Source organism: Choloepus didactylus, chromosome X, assembly GCF_015220235.1.
Source record: "Choloepus didactylus isolate mChoDid1 chromosome X, mChoDid1.pri, whole genome shotgun sequence".
Taxonomy (NCBI): Eukaryota; Metazoa; Chordata; class Mammalia; order Pilosa; family Megalonychidae; genus Choloepus; species Choloepus didactylus.
The window spans coordinates 96157686-96173192 of NC_051334.1; the positions used below are offsets into that span (position 1 = coordinate 96157686).

The 15507-nt window shown below is 38.6% G+C and overlaps 1 protein-coding gene and 1 pseudogene across 1 annotated transcript in view; one reads left to right on the top strand and one right to left on the bottom strand.

Annotated features, from left to right (window-relative positions):
- Positions 1-15507, top strand: part of APOOL (apolipoprotein O like) — a 235977-nt gene that overhangs the window by 212172 nt on the left and 8298 nt on the right. The gene's annotated exons all lie outside the window — the stretch shown is intronic.
- On the bottom strand, positions 11011-12115 carry LOC119522859 (annotated as a pseudogene).

A 15507-nucleotide genomic window follows, 5' to 3' on the forward strand; every position in this document is an offset into this window, starting at 1 on the left:
TACCTGAAACTATCAAACTACAACCCAGAACCCATGAATCTCGAAGACAGTTGTATAAAAATGTAGCTTATGAGGGGTGACAATGGGATTGGGAAAGCCATAAGGACCAAACACCACTTTGTCTAGTTTATGGATGGATGTGTAGAAAAGTAGGGGAAGGAAACAAACAGACAAAGGTACCCAGTGTTCTTTTTTACTTCAATTGCTCTTTTTCACTCTAATTATTATTCTTGTTATTTTTGTGTGTGTGCTAATGAAGGTGTCAGGGATTGATTTAGGTGATGAATGTACAACTATGTAATGGTACTGTAAACAATCGAAAGTACAATTTGTTTTGTATGACTGCGTGGTATGTGAATATATCTCAATAAAATGATGATTTAAAAAAAAAAAAAAAAAAAAAAAAAAAAAAAAAAAATGCAGTACACATCAAAATTCCGACAATTTAGTTTGCAAAAATTGAAAAGCTATTTATCAAGCGTATTTGCAAGGCATAGCAGCTTTGAATAGCCAAAAATATCTTGAAAAAAGAATAATGTAGGAGAACTCACACTTCATAACTTTAAAGGATATTATAAAGCCACAGTGATCAAAACAGCATGGTAGTGGCATAAACATATTGATCAATGGGATCAAATTAAGAATTTAGATACAGACCTTCAAATCTATGGTCAATTGATTTTTAACAAGGCTCCCAAATCCACTTAATTGAGACAACACAGTCTCTTCAATACATAGTGTTGGGAGAACTCAATATCCATATGCAAAACCATGAAAGAGGACCCCTACTACTCACCTTATAGAAAAATTAACTCAAAAATGGGTCAAAGACCTAAATATAAGAGCCAGTACCATAAAACTCCTAGAAGAAAATGTAGGGAAACATCTTCAAGATCTTGTGATAGAAGGTAGTTTCTTAGATCTTACAACCAAAGCACAAGTAACCAAAAAAATATAGATAACTGTGCATGAAAGGCCTTTGTCAAAAGGGTGAAAAGGCAGCCAACTCAATGGGAGACAATATTTGGAAACCAAATATCTGATAAGGGTTTGATATCCAGAATATATGATATACTATAACTCAACATTAAAAAGATAACCCAATTTAAAAATTGGCAAAAGACTTGAATAGACATTTACGAAGAGGAAATACAAATGGTTAAAAAGCACGTGAAAAGGTGCTCATTGTCACTAGTTATTAAGGAAATGCAAATCAAAACTGCAATGAGACCACCCATTAGAATGGTCGCTATTTAGCAAACAGGAAGCTACAAGTGTTAGAGAGGATGTGGAGAAATAGGAACACTTATTCACTGCTGGTGGTAATGCACAGCTGCTCTAGAAGATGGTTTGGTGGTTCCTCAGAAAACTAAATATAGAGTTGCCTTAGGATCCAGCAATCCCAATTCTTGGTATATATCCGGAAGATCTGAAAGCAGGGATGCAAACAGACACTTGCACACTAATGCAGTAATGTTCATAGAGGCATTTTTCACAATTGCCAAAAGATGGAATCAACCCAAGAGTCCATCAATGGCTGAATGGATTAAACAAAAATGTGATATATACATGCAATGGAATATTATTCAGCAGTAAGAAGGAATGAAGTCCTGAAGCATGGGACAACATGGATGAACCTTTAGGACATCATGCTGAGTGAAATAAGTCAGGCATAAAATGACAAATACTGTATGATTTCACTCATGAACTAATTATAATATAAACTTATAGTCATGAAATCTAGAATATAGGTTACCAGAAAAGAATGAGGCTAGAAATGGGGAGCAGTTGCTTAATATGTGCAGAAATTTTAACTAGGCTGAACTTAAATGTCTAGAAATGAATGGAGGTGATGGTTTCAAGTTATTGTGCATATAATTAATAGTGCTGAATTGTATGTGAATGTGGTTGAAAGGTGTTGTTTAGAGTCATATATGTCACCATAAGGAAAGTTAAAGGTTAAAATATGGGACAGTATAACACAGTGAACCTTGTAGTAGACGATGACTATGATTAACACTACAAATATAAATAAGTTCTTTCATGAACCAGAACAAATGCATGACACTTTTGCAAGGCGTTAATAATAGAGTGGTATATGGGAGAAAATGTACCTGTTGCAAACTATGGACTATAGTTGACAGTAATATCTTAATACTCTTTCATCAACAGTAACACATATGTCACACCAATACTAGGGGTAAACAATTGGGGGGGTGATAAGGGGTATGGGATGTCTTGGCTTTTCTTTTATATTTTTATTTCTTATTTTTATTTTTGGATTAATGAAAACATTCTAAAATGTATTGTGATGAATGCACAACTATGTGATAATACTGTGTGCTATGTTGTATATACTTGGGATGGATTGTATGGTGAGTGAATATATCTCAATAAAATTGCTTTTAAAAAAGAGTATTTTGTTTCATTTCCACAAATTTGTGAATTTCTCTTTCTCACTTTGTTATTGTGTCTGCTTCCAATCCATTATGGTTGGAGAATATATATTGTATGATTTAAACATTTTTCAGCTTATTGAGACTTGTTTTTTGACCCGACATATATTCTATCCTGGAGAATGATTTGTGTGCACTCAAGAAGAATGTGTATTCTGTTTTCATTGGTTGCAGTGTGCTGTGTGTGTCTGTTAGGTCTTGTTGGTTTAATGTACCATTCAAGTCCTGTGCTTCTTTATTGATTTCTGATTAGATGTTCTCTCCCTTATTAACAGTGGTGTGTTAAAGTCTCCTACTATTAATGTAGCATATAAAAGAACAAATCCTTTGCAACAGTTTGAAATAGAAGACATCCTTTAGGGTTTGATTTGGGGAGGGCAAAATGTCAAGTTACCAGGTTTATATACTATGCTAACCAGGAAAATGGATTATGGTGAAACAATATTTGATTCCTTGTTTTACCAGAGTGACAATAAAAAGTCTTCTAAAATAAAGGATGATAAGGTCAGCATAAAAATCAACAAGTACATTATTCTGATATGACAGAATCTTTGTCTTCTAGACAATACTCAGATGGTTATGAAAAACTTTTTATAACCTTTCATTAAGAGCAGATCAACAATCGGCATTATGATAACAGAGAGAAAAGTAAACTCCAGTTTGGTATGAATACAGTTTAACTCAAAAAGCTCTTACCAAATATTATAAACAAGCCTATCAAATTTTTGGTCAGCATTGACTACAACAAACAAAATTCACCTTCACAACCCTCCTACAACTTTCCATGTCCATTCAGGTCTTGTCTTACACATGAAAACTAGCTGTTTACAAAACTACACCCTCTTAGACAAGCTTATCAAATTTTAGTTATCATTGACTATGACAAAATTCACTTCCACAAACTTCCACAACTTTCTGTATTCACCCAGGCTTTGTCCTACACATTCTCGAGTACAAAACCATACCCCTTTCTTTAACAAAGCACATCTTGGTATACTTTACATACCCAAATAACTTAAGTTACCAAAAGGATATTCATACTTTCTTTAACCTTCTAAATACATAATTATTTTTAAAACAGTTTGTCAAACTAATGATTTAATTTCATTAAACCCAAACTTACATTTTCACCATCCTAAAGTTCAAATGGATATAATGCTCCTTTTTCTATTGAAGGTTAATAAAATCTTTGTTTTCATATCTTAAAATTATGAAAAACCTCAAAAGCATCAAACTCTGGAAAATATACACTTGTTTAATTTGTCCCAAGCATAAATCCAGGAAACTTTTCCATAGCTTTCAAGGACGTTTTATTACTTACTGAAATTTGGCAATTAGGTCTTATTCAATTACCCCTATCCCAAGGCTGTTTATATTTTAATAATGATCTGTTTACTGTGGTTACCATTGCAAAGGTATTATTGGAAAAAGTAATTTTAAATTGGGGAATTCTCTCAGAACATTTGTTGGCCTATTCCACAACATTTCCTCTGTGTCTACCATTTCTAATCTCCAGGCCCAGTAGAAAGAATTCTAAACCAAGCCCCAACTGCCTGGTAAACATAATTTGAATGTTTGCTGGAACTTCTACCCAACCCTTCCCCCATAGTTGCCTTCAATGTTTAGGCCCTGGGGGCCGAAAGAATGAGGCCTAGTTTTAAAAGTTTTAAATGAGGATGATGGGATTTAAGACCTCTATGGAGGCCTTAGTGTTGATGAGAGTTCCTATGCCCTTTGTTTAATTGTTTCCCATTATTAGATAAATTTCGCCTAAAGCTGTGTCCTTGCCTTCCAATGGACTTGAACCGCCATGCTAACTTCCTGATCCACTATGACCCACTCACCCAGTCAGATGTCTGGACTTGCAACTAGAAACTTTCTCTTTGAAGTCTATTAAGGCACCAAGTGTCTGATGTGCTGACAGAATATAGAAAAACCCAATTGCTGAGCCTCTAGACTAAAAGAGACTAAACATTGCAAAAGCCTCAATTACTGCATTCACCTGTCCTGCTGGGGCTCCAGAATGTCAGGCAGTCAGACTTCTTGATTGCCTCATAGGAATCTTTGTCCTTCTCAGGTCAACAAATTGATACTGGATAAAAGCAGTGGGTTCTCTGCCCGATGTGCATAACAGCCAATCCTTGACACTGGGGTTTCAAAGAGAGAAAGAGTTTAATGCTACACACAAAGCGGGATATCAGATGGCCTATTGGCCCAAAAATCTGTCTCCCACCATTGGTTTTTGTACTTGTTGCCACTTATGTCTTTATACGTTGTATGTCCAAAAACCTAGGTTTATCATTCCCTTTTATGCATTTATATATTAGTACCTGTAAAAAGTAAGAAGATGAGTTACATACCAGATAGTACAATACAATAATTACCAAAATGTTTACCTTTATCACAGGTTTTTATTTCTTTATGCTGCTTTAAACCACTGTCTAGTGTGCTTTTGTTTTGTTCTGAAGAACTCTGTTTAGCAGTGCTGGTAGGGCAGATCTAGTGCTAATGTACTCCCTTTGATTTTGTTTATCTGAGAATGCCTGAACCTCCCCCATCTTTGAAAGAGTCTAATTGAATATAAAACTCTTGAGTTGCAGTTTTCCTTCAGCACTTTAAATATTTCAACCCACTGCCTTATTGCCTCCATGGTTTCTGATGAGAAATACGCACTCAATCTAACTGGGATTCCCTTGTGTGTAACATGTTGCTTTTCTCTTGAAGCTTTCAGAACTCTTTCCTTGTATTTTGCATTTGATAATGAAATCAGTATATGGCTGTGTGTATTTTTCTTCATGTTTATTCTGTTTGGTGTTCTCTGAGTTTCCCTGATGTGTATATTCACCTCTTTTGCTAAGTTTGGGAAGTTCTCTCATTACTTCTTTTTTTAATCATTTTTATTGTAGAATATAACATATATGCATAAAAGTGATAACTTTACAAGTGCAACATAACAAGTAGTTAGAGAGCAAATTTCAAAGAATGTTATGGGTTACAGTTCCACAGTCTCAGTTAATTCCTTTTTGTAAAATATAACATATATGCAAAAAGATAATATCTTTCAAAGTATGCTTTAACGAGTAGTTATATAGGAAATATCCAAAAAGGTTGAGTTACAGTGCCATCGTTTCAGTTATTTCTTATTGTGAAATATAACACATATACAGAAAGGTGATAACTTTCAAAGCACAATTCAATGAATAGCTATAGAAAAAATTTCAAAGGATTCTTTGGGTTAACATTCTATGATTTCACTTCTTTCCTTCCAGCTATTCTAATACCCTAGCAACTAAGAAGAAGAAAATTATACAGAGATTCAGTATTCATAATCCTTTGTTAAATTCCATCTTTTCTGTTGCTATTTGTCTTTATTTCTTTTTTTTTTTAAATTTAGTTTTATTGGGATACACTTCCATGTCATACAGTCATCCATGGTGTACAATAAACTATTCACAGTACCATCATATAGTTGTGCATTCATCACACCAATCTGTTTTTGAACACTTTCCTTATACCAGAAAAAGTAAAAAGAAGAATGAAAAAGAAAAGTAAAAGAGAACACCCAAATCACCCCCCACTCTGTTTTTCATTTAGTTTTTGTCCCCATTTTTCTACTCATCCATCCATACACTGGATAAAGGGAGTGTAATCCACAAGGCTTCCCCAATCATACTGTCACCCCTTGTAAGCTACATTGTTATACAGTCGTCTTCAAGATTCAAGGCTACTGGGTTGCAGTTTGATGGTTTCAGGTATTAACTTCTAGGTATTCCAATACCTTAAAACCTAAAAAGGGTTATCTATATAGTGCCTAAGAGTGCCCACCAGAGTGAACTTTCGACTCCATTTGGAATCTCTCAGCAACTGAAACTATTTTGTTTCATTTTGCATCCCCCTTTTGGTCAAGAAGATGTTCTCAATCCCATGATGTCAGGCCCAGATTCATCCTCGGGTGACATATCCTGCATTGCCAGGGAGATTTACACCCCTGGGAGTCAAGTCCCATGTAGGGGAGAAGGCAGTGAGTTCACCTGCTGAGTTGGGTTAGCTACAGAGAGAGGGCCCCATCTGAGCAGCAAAGAGATACTCATGAGGAGACTGTTAGACACAATTATAAGCAGTTTTAGCCTCTCCTTTGCAGTGACGAGTTCCATAAGGGCAAGTGCCAAGATAGAGGGCTCGGCATTCCAACCCGCCAGTCCTCAGTGTTTTTGAGAACATCAGCAGCAATCCAGGTGAGGAAATCCAGAACTTCCGCATTTTTCCCCGGCTCCTCAGGGGGCCCTGCATATATATTTTTATTCTCTGCCCAAATTGCTTTGGGATGTATTGCTATTTCACACTAACCTGTACAACCCTACCAGGTCTCACTTCCTATTTAAAGTTCCATGTAATTATGGTGTTTGAACATACTGTACGAGTTAAATTGTTTAGGAAATATAGATCATGCACCAACTAAACCTCTCTTCCCTTGATCTCACATGGAAATTGAAGTTTATAAACACAGTCAGTGTCATCCTTTACCTTTTGGCCCAATTTGCCCTAGTCCTAACTAGATCTGCCTCATTCATATCTCTAATTGAAGTCTGGACTCGTTTTTCAGCTTTTTAAACAGTTTCTGTATGCGCTGATACTTGCATTCATATCTGCTGAGCTCTAGCTCTGAGTTTCAGGTGTCACACAGATACCCAAAGTTCCAAGGTTCGATCAGTTTATACAGAAAGGGACCAGCATCACAGAATCTGGAGATAGCCATTACAATTCAGGAATAGATGTGACTGCTGTAAGAGCTTACAATATACAGGCCATTACAATAAGCGTTCCCCTGATCAGCTGTGCTCTAAGATTCAATTATGAGTTTACACAATGTAGTTAGTCCATATTGGTGAAGTGTCATTATTTCTTGGTTATTCCTCTGCCCCTTTCTTTATTCTTCTGGGATTCCTCTGTGTATATTGTTGTGCTTGATGGTGTCCCATAGTAGTTGTGCCAGTTTGGACGTATTATGACACCCAAAACTCCATGTTCTTTGATGCAGTCTTGTGTGGGCAGACATATAAGTATTGATTAGGTTGGAATCTATTGCTTCAGTGTTTCCATGGAGATGTGACTCAATCAACTGTGGGCGAGAACTTTCATTGGATTATTTCTATGGAGGTGTTGCCCCACCCATTCAGGGTGGGTCTTTATTGGATCACTGGAGTACTTTAAAAAGAGCCATACAGGCCCAGACACAGAGCAACTAAGAGTGACAGTTTGGAGGGGCTGCAGCTGAGAGACACATTTTGAAGATGGCCATTGGAATCTGACATTGACATTTTGAAGAATACCATTTTGAAACACAACCTGGAAACAAGCATATGCCAGCCACGTGCCTTCCCAGCTAACAGAGGTTTTTAGGATGCTGTGCCAGGTTGAATGCATTATGTCCCCCATTGATGTAGTCTTGTGTGGGCAGACATGTTGGTGTTGATTAACTTGTAATTCTTTGAGTGTTTCCATGGAGATGCAACCCACCCAACCATGGGTGATAACACTGATTAGATAATTTCCATGGTGGTGTGGCCCTGCCCATCTGGCATGGGAGTTGATTAGTTTACTGGAGCACTATAAAGGCTCAGACAGAAGGAGCAGGCTTGCTACAGCCAAGAGGGACACTTTGAAGAATACACAGAAGCTGAGAGAGTAGCTGCAGATGAGAGACAGTTTGAAGATGACCGTTCAAAGCAGACTTGCTCCAGAGAAGCTAAGAGAGGACAAACACCCCAAGAGCAACTAAGAGTGACATTTTGAAGAGGAGCTGCAGCCTAGAGAGGAACGTCCTGGGAGAAAGCCATTTTGAAACCAGAACTTGGAGCAGACACCAGCCACGTGCCTTCCCAGATAACAGAGGTTTTCCAGATGCCATTGGCCATCCTCCAGTGAAGGGACCCGATTGTTGATGCGTTATTGTGGACATTTTATGGCCTTAAGACTGTAACTGTGTAACCAAATAAACCCCATTTTATAAAACCCAATCCATTTCTGGTGTTTTGCAATCTGGCAGCATTAGCAAACTAGAACAGATTTTGGTACCAGAGAAGTGGGGTGCTGGTGCTGCTGAGTTTGCAAATGCCAAACATGTTGGAATGGCTTTTTAAATGGATAAGGGGAAAATTCTGGAAGAATTGTGCGGAGCTTGACAGAAAAGGGCTAAACTGCTTTGAAGAGAGTGTTTGTGGAAATATGGACTCTAAAGATACTTCTGATGAGGACTTGAGCAGAAATGATGAATGTGTTGTTGTGAACTAGAAGAAAGGCGATCTTTGTTTTAAAGTGGCAGAGAATTTGGCAACATTGTATCCTGGTGTCAGATGGAAGACAGAATTTGAAAGTGACAAGCTGGAATACTTGGCTGATGAGATTTTGAAACTAGAAGCTGTAGATATAGCATGGCTTCTCCTTGTAGCTTATAGTAAAATGCAAGTGGAGAGAGAGAAACTTGGAACTGGACTCTTGGGTTCAAAGAAACCAGAAATTGATGCTTTGGAAAATTCTGTGCTTCCAGGGAGTGGAACCCCAGAAGCTACAGCCCAACATGAGGATTTAACAAACATGGAACCTGACTGCCATTCCAGTATAAGCCAAAATTGGAGATGGAGTTATCCAGAAAGGATTTGTGGAAAGTCCTATTGTCTGATGGCTTTGACCCTTTTGTGCTTTATGTGAAGCCAACAGAATTTTTGCGAGATCTTTTTAGATGAAACTACTGCCAGTCTGGACTGGAGGAGACAGACAGGGAACATATTGAAGGAAAAATTTTCTTCAAAGACAGAGCCATGGAACTTGAGGTCTGGAGTCAAGAGGTCTCAGACTGGGTGAGGGGAGTGGCCCACATGCCTGGAAAGGGTGAGTTTGCCCCGGAGGTCGAGGGTGGGCTTTCTGCCTTGATGCTCAGGGAAGGTTCTGCCACCCCAGGCCCCAAAGAGGGTGGAGCACATTCCCAGGGGACTGGGGAGAGCCTGGCCACTACCCCACTGTTCTGAAGGGGTTGAGCGTGTGCCCCAGAGATGGAAGGGAATCCAGGTGCTGCCCTGATGTTTGAGGAGGGTGGGGCCGAAAAGGTGGTCTCCCCAATGTGTGTATATGTTGGACCACTCACCACAGCATTTGGAGAGAAAAAGGCTGCCGGGTATGCCTTTGGAAAGTGTGGGAAAGCCACTCTCTGAAGCCCCAAGGATACAGTGTCATTCTGTTAATGACTCTTAGACTTTGAAATCTAATAGAGTTTGCCCTGCAGGTTTTAGGATCTGTTTTGGTCCTGTGAGCCCTGTTTTCCTTACTGTTTCTCCTTATGGCAATGGGAATGTTTATTCTATAAATGTGCCTCCTTTGTATATTGGCAGCAGATAACTTATTCTCAGTTTCACAGGTTCACAGATAGAGGGGCATTTTGCCTTAGGACAGACCACACCTATAACTGATTTTGATGGGATCTTGTAGTTACCTGTTGTTACTGAAATGTTTTAAGTTTTTTGTGATATTGTGATGGGATGAATGTATTTTGTATATGGAAAGATCATGTCATTTTGAGGTCCAGGGGGTGGAATGTGCTGGTTTGGATTACTATGTCCCCCAAAACTCCATGTTCTTTGATACAATCTTGTGTGGGCAGACGTATTAGTGTTGATTAGGATGGAACCTATTTGTTCAGTGTTTCCATGGAGATGTGACTCAATCAACTGTGGGTGAGACTTTTCATTGGATTATTTTATGGAAGTGTTGCCCCACCCATTCATGTTGGGGTCTTTATTGGATTACTGGAGTACTCTAAAAAGAGCCACACAGGTCCAGACACGGAGCAACTAAGATTGACATTTTGGAGGAGCTGTAGCTGAGAGACACATTTTGAAGATGGCCATTAGAATCTGGCACTGACATTTTGGAGAATGCCTTTTAAAAATTTTTTTTTGTTAATTTCAAAGTATAGTTTTATTAATGCACTTCAGGACAAGTGCCATCCATATGCCACTTTTTCTGGAAGAAATACTGCTAATTATAAATAATCCCAGGAAAATTTTCATTGGACAAACAGTGTGTGTGTGTGTGTCTGTGTGTGTGTGTGTGTGTAGCAGGGGAGGGAGGGTTGTTTCATTTATGTCATACTGCAAATACAAACACATCTTAAGTTTAAAAACAACACTGAGCAACAATTTTTTTCTTTAAGGCAGATCTTTTTAGCATTGTATGTGTTACTAACATGGTGTAGTATAGTTTTAGGAAATTTAATTGTTTTAGTTTCTCAGTGACAATAACACGTGGTCAGGAACAGGCAACAAAATTTCTTTTCTAGTTCCTATACCTGGCCACCGTTTTAAAAACACATATTCTTCATATATGAATTACTGTATCAAAAACACATTTTAACAGATTTCATAGCTCTTTAAAGCTTCAGTTTACAGTCATTCTAATATGGAATGTTCATTCAGAAAGAATTCCACATTGGGATTCCAGTATTCTATATCAGAAATTCAGAACTCCTTGTTCAATTCAATGTCAGGCATTTTACTTCTGTTCATTCATGTTTTTCTTTCAGTGGTTTCCTAATATTACTTTTGGATCATCATTTTTGTATGTTTCACTTTTCTTTGGTATATTCTCAGGTAAGGCAGGTTGATATCTGTATAAATAACCATATGGGTGAAGATTATAAATGAAGTATTCTAACTCATACATAGTTAGGGGGTCAACATAATGAAAAGAAATTGCAAGATCAGAACAGCATCCAGGACCCTCTAGAGGAGGATAATAGTTATAATTCCAGTACCAAAATGTTTTGGGTAGATAATCTTTGATTAAGTGGTGTTCTGGTACAAAGGAATGAAAAAAGTTTCTTTTCCAGTGGTATCTCTGGAATCTCCTGCTTCTACATTTGTAATTTCTATGCATCTCCCTAGTGCCAAGAACTGTGTATACATTTGTCCATTTTAAATGCATCAACAAATTTCTTCAAGGCTTCCTTGCTCAATATATATCCTGCTCCTCCACTCATGTAGCCCCTGCTTTACAAAGTAGGGCTTAAATATTCTGCCAAAGTAAATGGGTTTTTCAGGGTCATATTTTGAAAGAAGCCATCTCAAATTGTCTAATATGACATATGTATCATCATTTGCTTTCATAAACAAATCAGCATCTTGTAAATAATGGCCATAAATATACTGAAAAGCTTTAATTGTTTTCCATTATAGTTGGTCTCTGCCTTCTTTGGTTTTTAATCCCACAGTAGTGAAGTCTTTATTTTCTTCTGAACTCATAAACAAAACTTTATTGCAACATTGGGTCCGTGTAGCTTTGACATGTTTGGCCTTTTTCTCTGAATTTTGAGGTCCTCTCATAACCCAGCAAAGAAATTTAAGCTTCTGATAGAGTTTTTCAGCCGTGTCTGTGTTCTCATCTTTATGTTGGCTGGCATTTGCATTGAAGTTCATTTGTCCTTCTAGATGATTCTGTCCATTATCATCTGAATGTCTAGCATGGGGATCATTAAGAAGAATATTAGGCTGGGTATCACTTTGTTCTTCCAACAAAATACTAAATAGCTGAGAACATAAAAAAAAAAAAAATCCAATTACTGATCCACAGAGGAAGATTAAAAACTTCAGCCAAGATTTAGAGGCCATTTCCCAAAATTGTTTTTTGTGCTAGTTTGGATATATTATGTCCCGCCAAAAGCCATATTCTTTAATGCAGTCTTGTCCAGGGCAGACATATGATTGTGTTGGAATCCTTTGATTGAGTGTTTCCATGGAAATGTGACTCAGTCAACTGATAAATGAATTATTCATTTGAAACTAGCAGGCACGTGTCTACTCCTTTTATTCCATCCTAACTGAAACTTCAAGTCCAGAAAAGCAGGACTTCATGGAAGAATAGTACATGGGCCCCACTCAATCTCTATCCAATTTCCTGACATTAGTGGTGGCTCCCTCTCGCTCCTCCTTGGGGGCTGAGAGGGGGACGACACAAGGCTGGTGACCGTCCCTCCTCTTGGTCACAGAAGTGACTCAGGGCTGCTAGCTGGGGCTGCCTGCTGCCACCCAGATCATTCCCAGGCAGCAGTGTCATCCGAGGCTGGAGAATGCCATTTTGAAATGCAACCTGGAAGCAAGCAGATGCCAGCCACGTGTCTTCCCAGCTAACAGAGGTTTTTCAGACACCATCAGCAGTCCTTCAGTGAAGGTACCCTGTTGTTGATGCCTTACCTTAAACACTTCATGGCTTTAAGATTGTAAAGGCCTTTTATAAAAGCCAGTCCATTTTCTGGTGTTTTGCAAATGGCAGCATTAGCATATCCCTTTCTAACTTCAATTCCTCTTCTAAACAGCAGACTGCCACATCAGCCTTTAAGGCCTTTTCTGTAGCTGCACACACAGCCTCCAAGAATGGCCAGGCTACTGTTGCAGCAGCCTGGTGGCTTTCCTTTTTCTCATGAAATCCTACTAGTCCTGTGGCCTGTAGCAGGAGAGCTATTTGTCCAGCTGGGTAGTCATATGCATCTCCATACTCCCTCTGCAGACCCCATTCATCTAGGAGGGTAGCCACCCCTCTCCACGTAAGTGTCACAGGCCACCCCAGTACCCTGCCTGGGAACTTCTCCTTTCCCTTCCCCAAGTTCATGTCATCAGTGGCTGGGATTTCTTTAGTCTCCAGGCTGGCATGCCAATTGTCACAGCCCAAGAGGACTTTTGTAGCCAAAGAACTAAAGAAAGCATCGGACACATTCTGAGACATGAGCTTTTATTATAGGGCTTACCTACAGGGTGGGGAAGTCGAGCCATGTTGCCCTGAAATCAGGAGCTTCTCTGAATGGATTCGGAGCTGCTCTGAATGGTGGTGTGTTTAGAGCACAACATGGAAATAGTCCGCCATGGTTTACATTTTAAAATTTTTGAATGTTATCTCTGGAATTTATTCCCTAGGATGCCTGTTTCCTGGTTTTGTAAGCAGCTGGTTATAAGACAAACATTTTCTTGTGCTTCAACCCTCCTACCAGGAAGGTCTGACCAAGGAAAATGCACAGTGCAGGGTTTTCCCTCTCTTTCTGGGCCTCTTGTTTTCCTGGGCTTTTGTTCATTAATTGTTTGGGACTTCCACTGTTTGCAGGAGTTGGTTATCCCCTCTCCTCAGTATCTGAAGCCAGCAGGCTGTTGTTCCAGACTGTTTCACCTTTGTAGGTTTTTACACTCCTTTCATTGTCTCATGCTGCTTTTGTCTGGAGGGCAAATCCTGGGGGGATGGTCACCCCAGGGAGGGCTTTTCCTATTTGGCCTTTTCCAGCCAAGACAGTGCCAGGAACCCATGAAGGCAGTGCAGACCAGCTCCAAAGTATCTCTGGAGAGTGTCAGGAGGGTGTAAAAAAGCTTCTCTGATGGCTTCCCAAAGTTGAGGTTTCCTGGGCTGTCTAGCAAGTGCAACTCTTCAGCTAACTGTTCCCTACAGCTGTGAGTAAAACCTGCATCTTTAAATCTACACAGACTCTATCATTGTCCAGGGAGTGTTGAAAACAATTGCTGCCATCTCCTTTGTCCTGGTCAGGTTGAAATTGTAGGTGCCCCTAGAGCTGGGACCCAGTGATGTGAATTCACTTACTGAAAGCCATGATCAGTGATCGGCCGTAAACATCCCTGTTCTTGGGGAAGAGGATTTTTATGTCTAACTCTTCAGTAGCAACTAGCCATGGACAGGACCCCATGGCAACTTGCCATGAGAGTTAGGGATGGGCTTTGGTAGCCACCACACAGAGAGTGCAATTTACAGTTTTTTAACTGTAATTTGTCAGCCTCTTCCTCCCTCTGTTCTCTGGTTGCTGTACAACCAGATCTTCTGGCTTCTGGATTTTCAAAATAGTTGTTTCATTTAGTTCCTGCCTGTTTAATAGGTTTTCTGGTGGAAAGAATGAGTACTAGAGCTCCCTACTTTGCCGTCTTCCCTGGAATCCTCCTAAACAACATACTCTTATCCAAGCAGTGGACTGAGAAGTAAATCACAAGGGAAATTAGGAAATATCTTGAGACAAATGAAAATACTACATACCAAAACTTATGGCATGCAGCAAAGGCAGTACAGAGAGGGAAATTGTTTATATCTCCAAATGCTTACAATATAGAAGAAAAAAGACTTTAAATCAGAGACCTAACCTCAAAAATAGAAGAATTAGAAGAAAAGAAATCTAAACCCAAATTGAGCAGAAGGTAGGAAATAACAAAGATTAGAACAGAGATAAATGAGTTAGAGAATAAAATAACAATAAAGAGAATCCACAAAACCAAAAGTTGGTTCTTTGAAAAGAGCAATAAAATTGATAAACCTTTAGGTAGAGAAACAAAGAAAAAATAGACAACACAAAAATAACTAAAATCAGAAAGGAAAAAGGGAAAATATTACTGGTCCCACAGAAATAAAAAGGACTATAAGAGTATACTATGAACAACAGTATGCCAATAAATTGGAATGACTAGATGAATTATAAAAATTCCTAGATTCACACAAAATACCTACATTGACTCAAAAAGAAATAGATGATCTCAACAAACACAATAACTAGTAAAGATACTGAATCAGTAATCAAAAACTTGCCAACAAAAGCCCAGGACCAGATGACTTCACAGGGGAATTGTACCAAACATTCCAAGAACAGGTAACACCTATCTTGATCAAATTTTCCAAAAAAAATTCTATGAGGCCAATATCACCCTCATACCAAAGCCTGATAAAGATACCACAAGGAAAGAAAACTACCAACCAATATCCCTAATGAATATAGATGAAAAAATCCTGAAAAATAAAGCCTCCCAAATCCAGCATCACATAAAATGAATTATATGTCATTATCAAGTGGGATTTATCCCAAGTATGCAAGATTAGTTCAACATAAAGAAATCATTATTCATAATACACTACACTAATCGAACAAAAGAGAAAAAACATGTGATCATCTCAATTGATATGAAAAAGGCATTTGACAAAATCCAGCACCCCTTCCTGATAAAAACATTTAGCAAACTAGGAATAA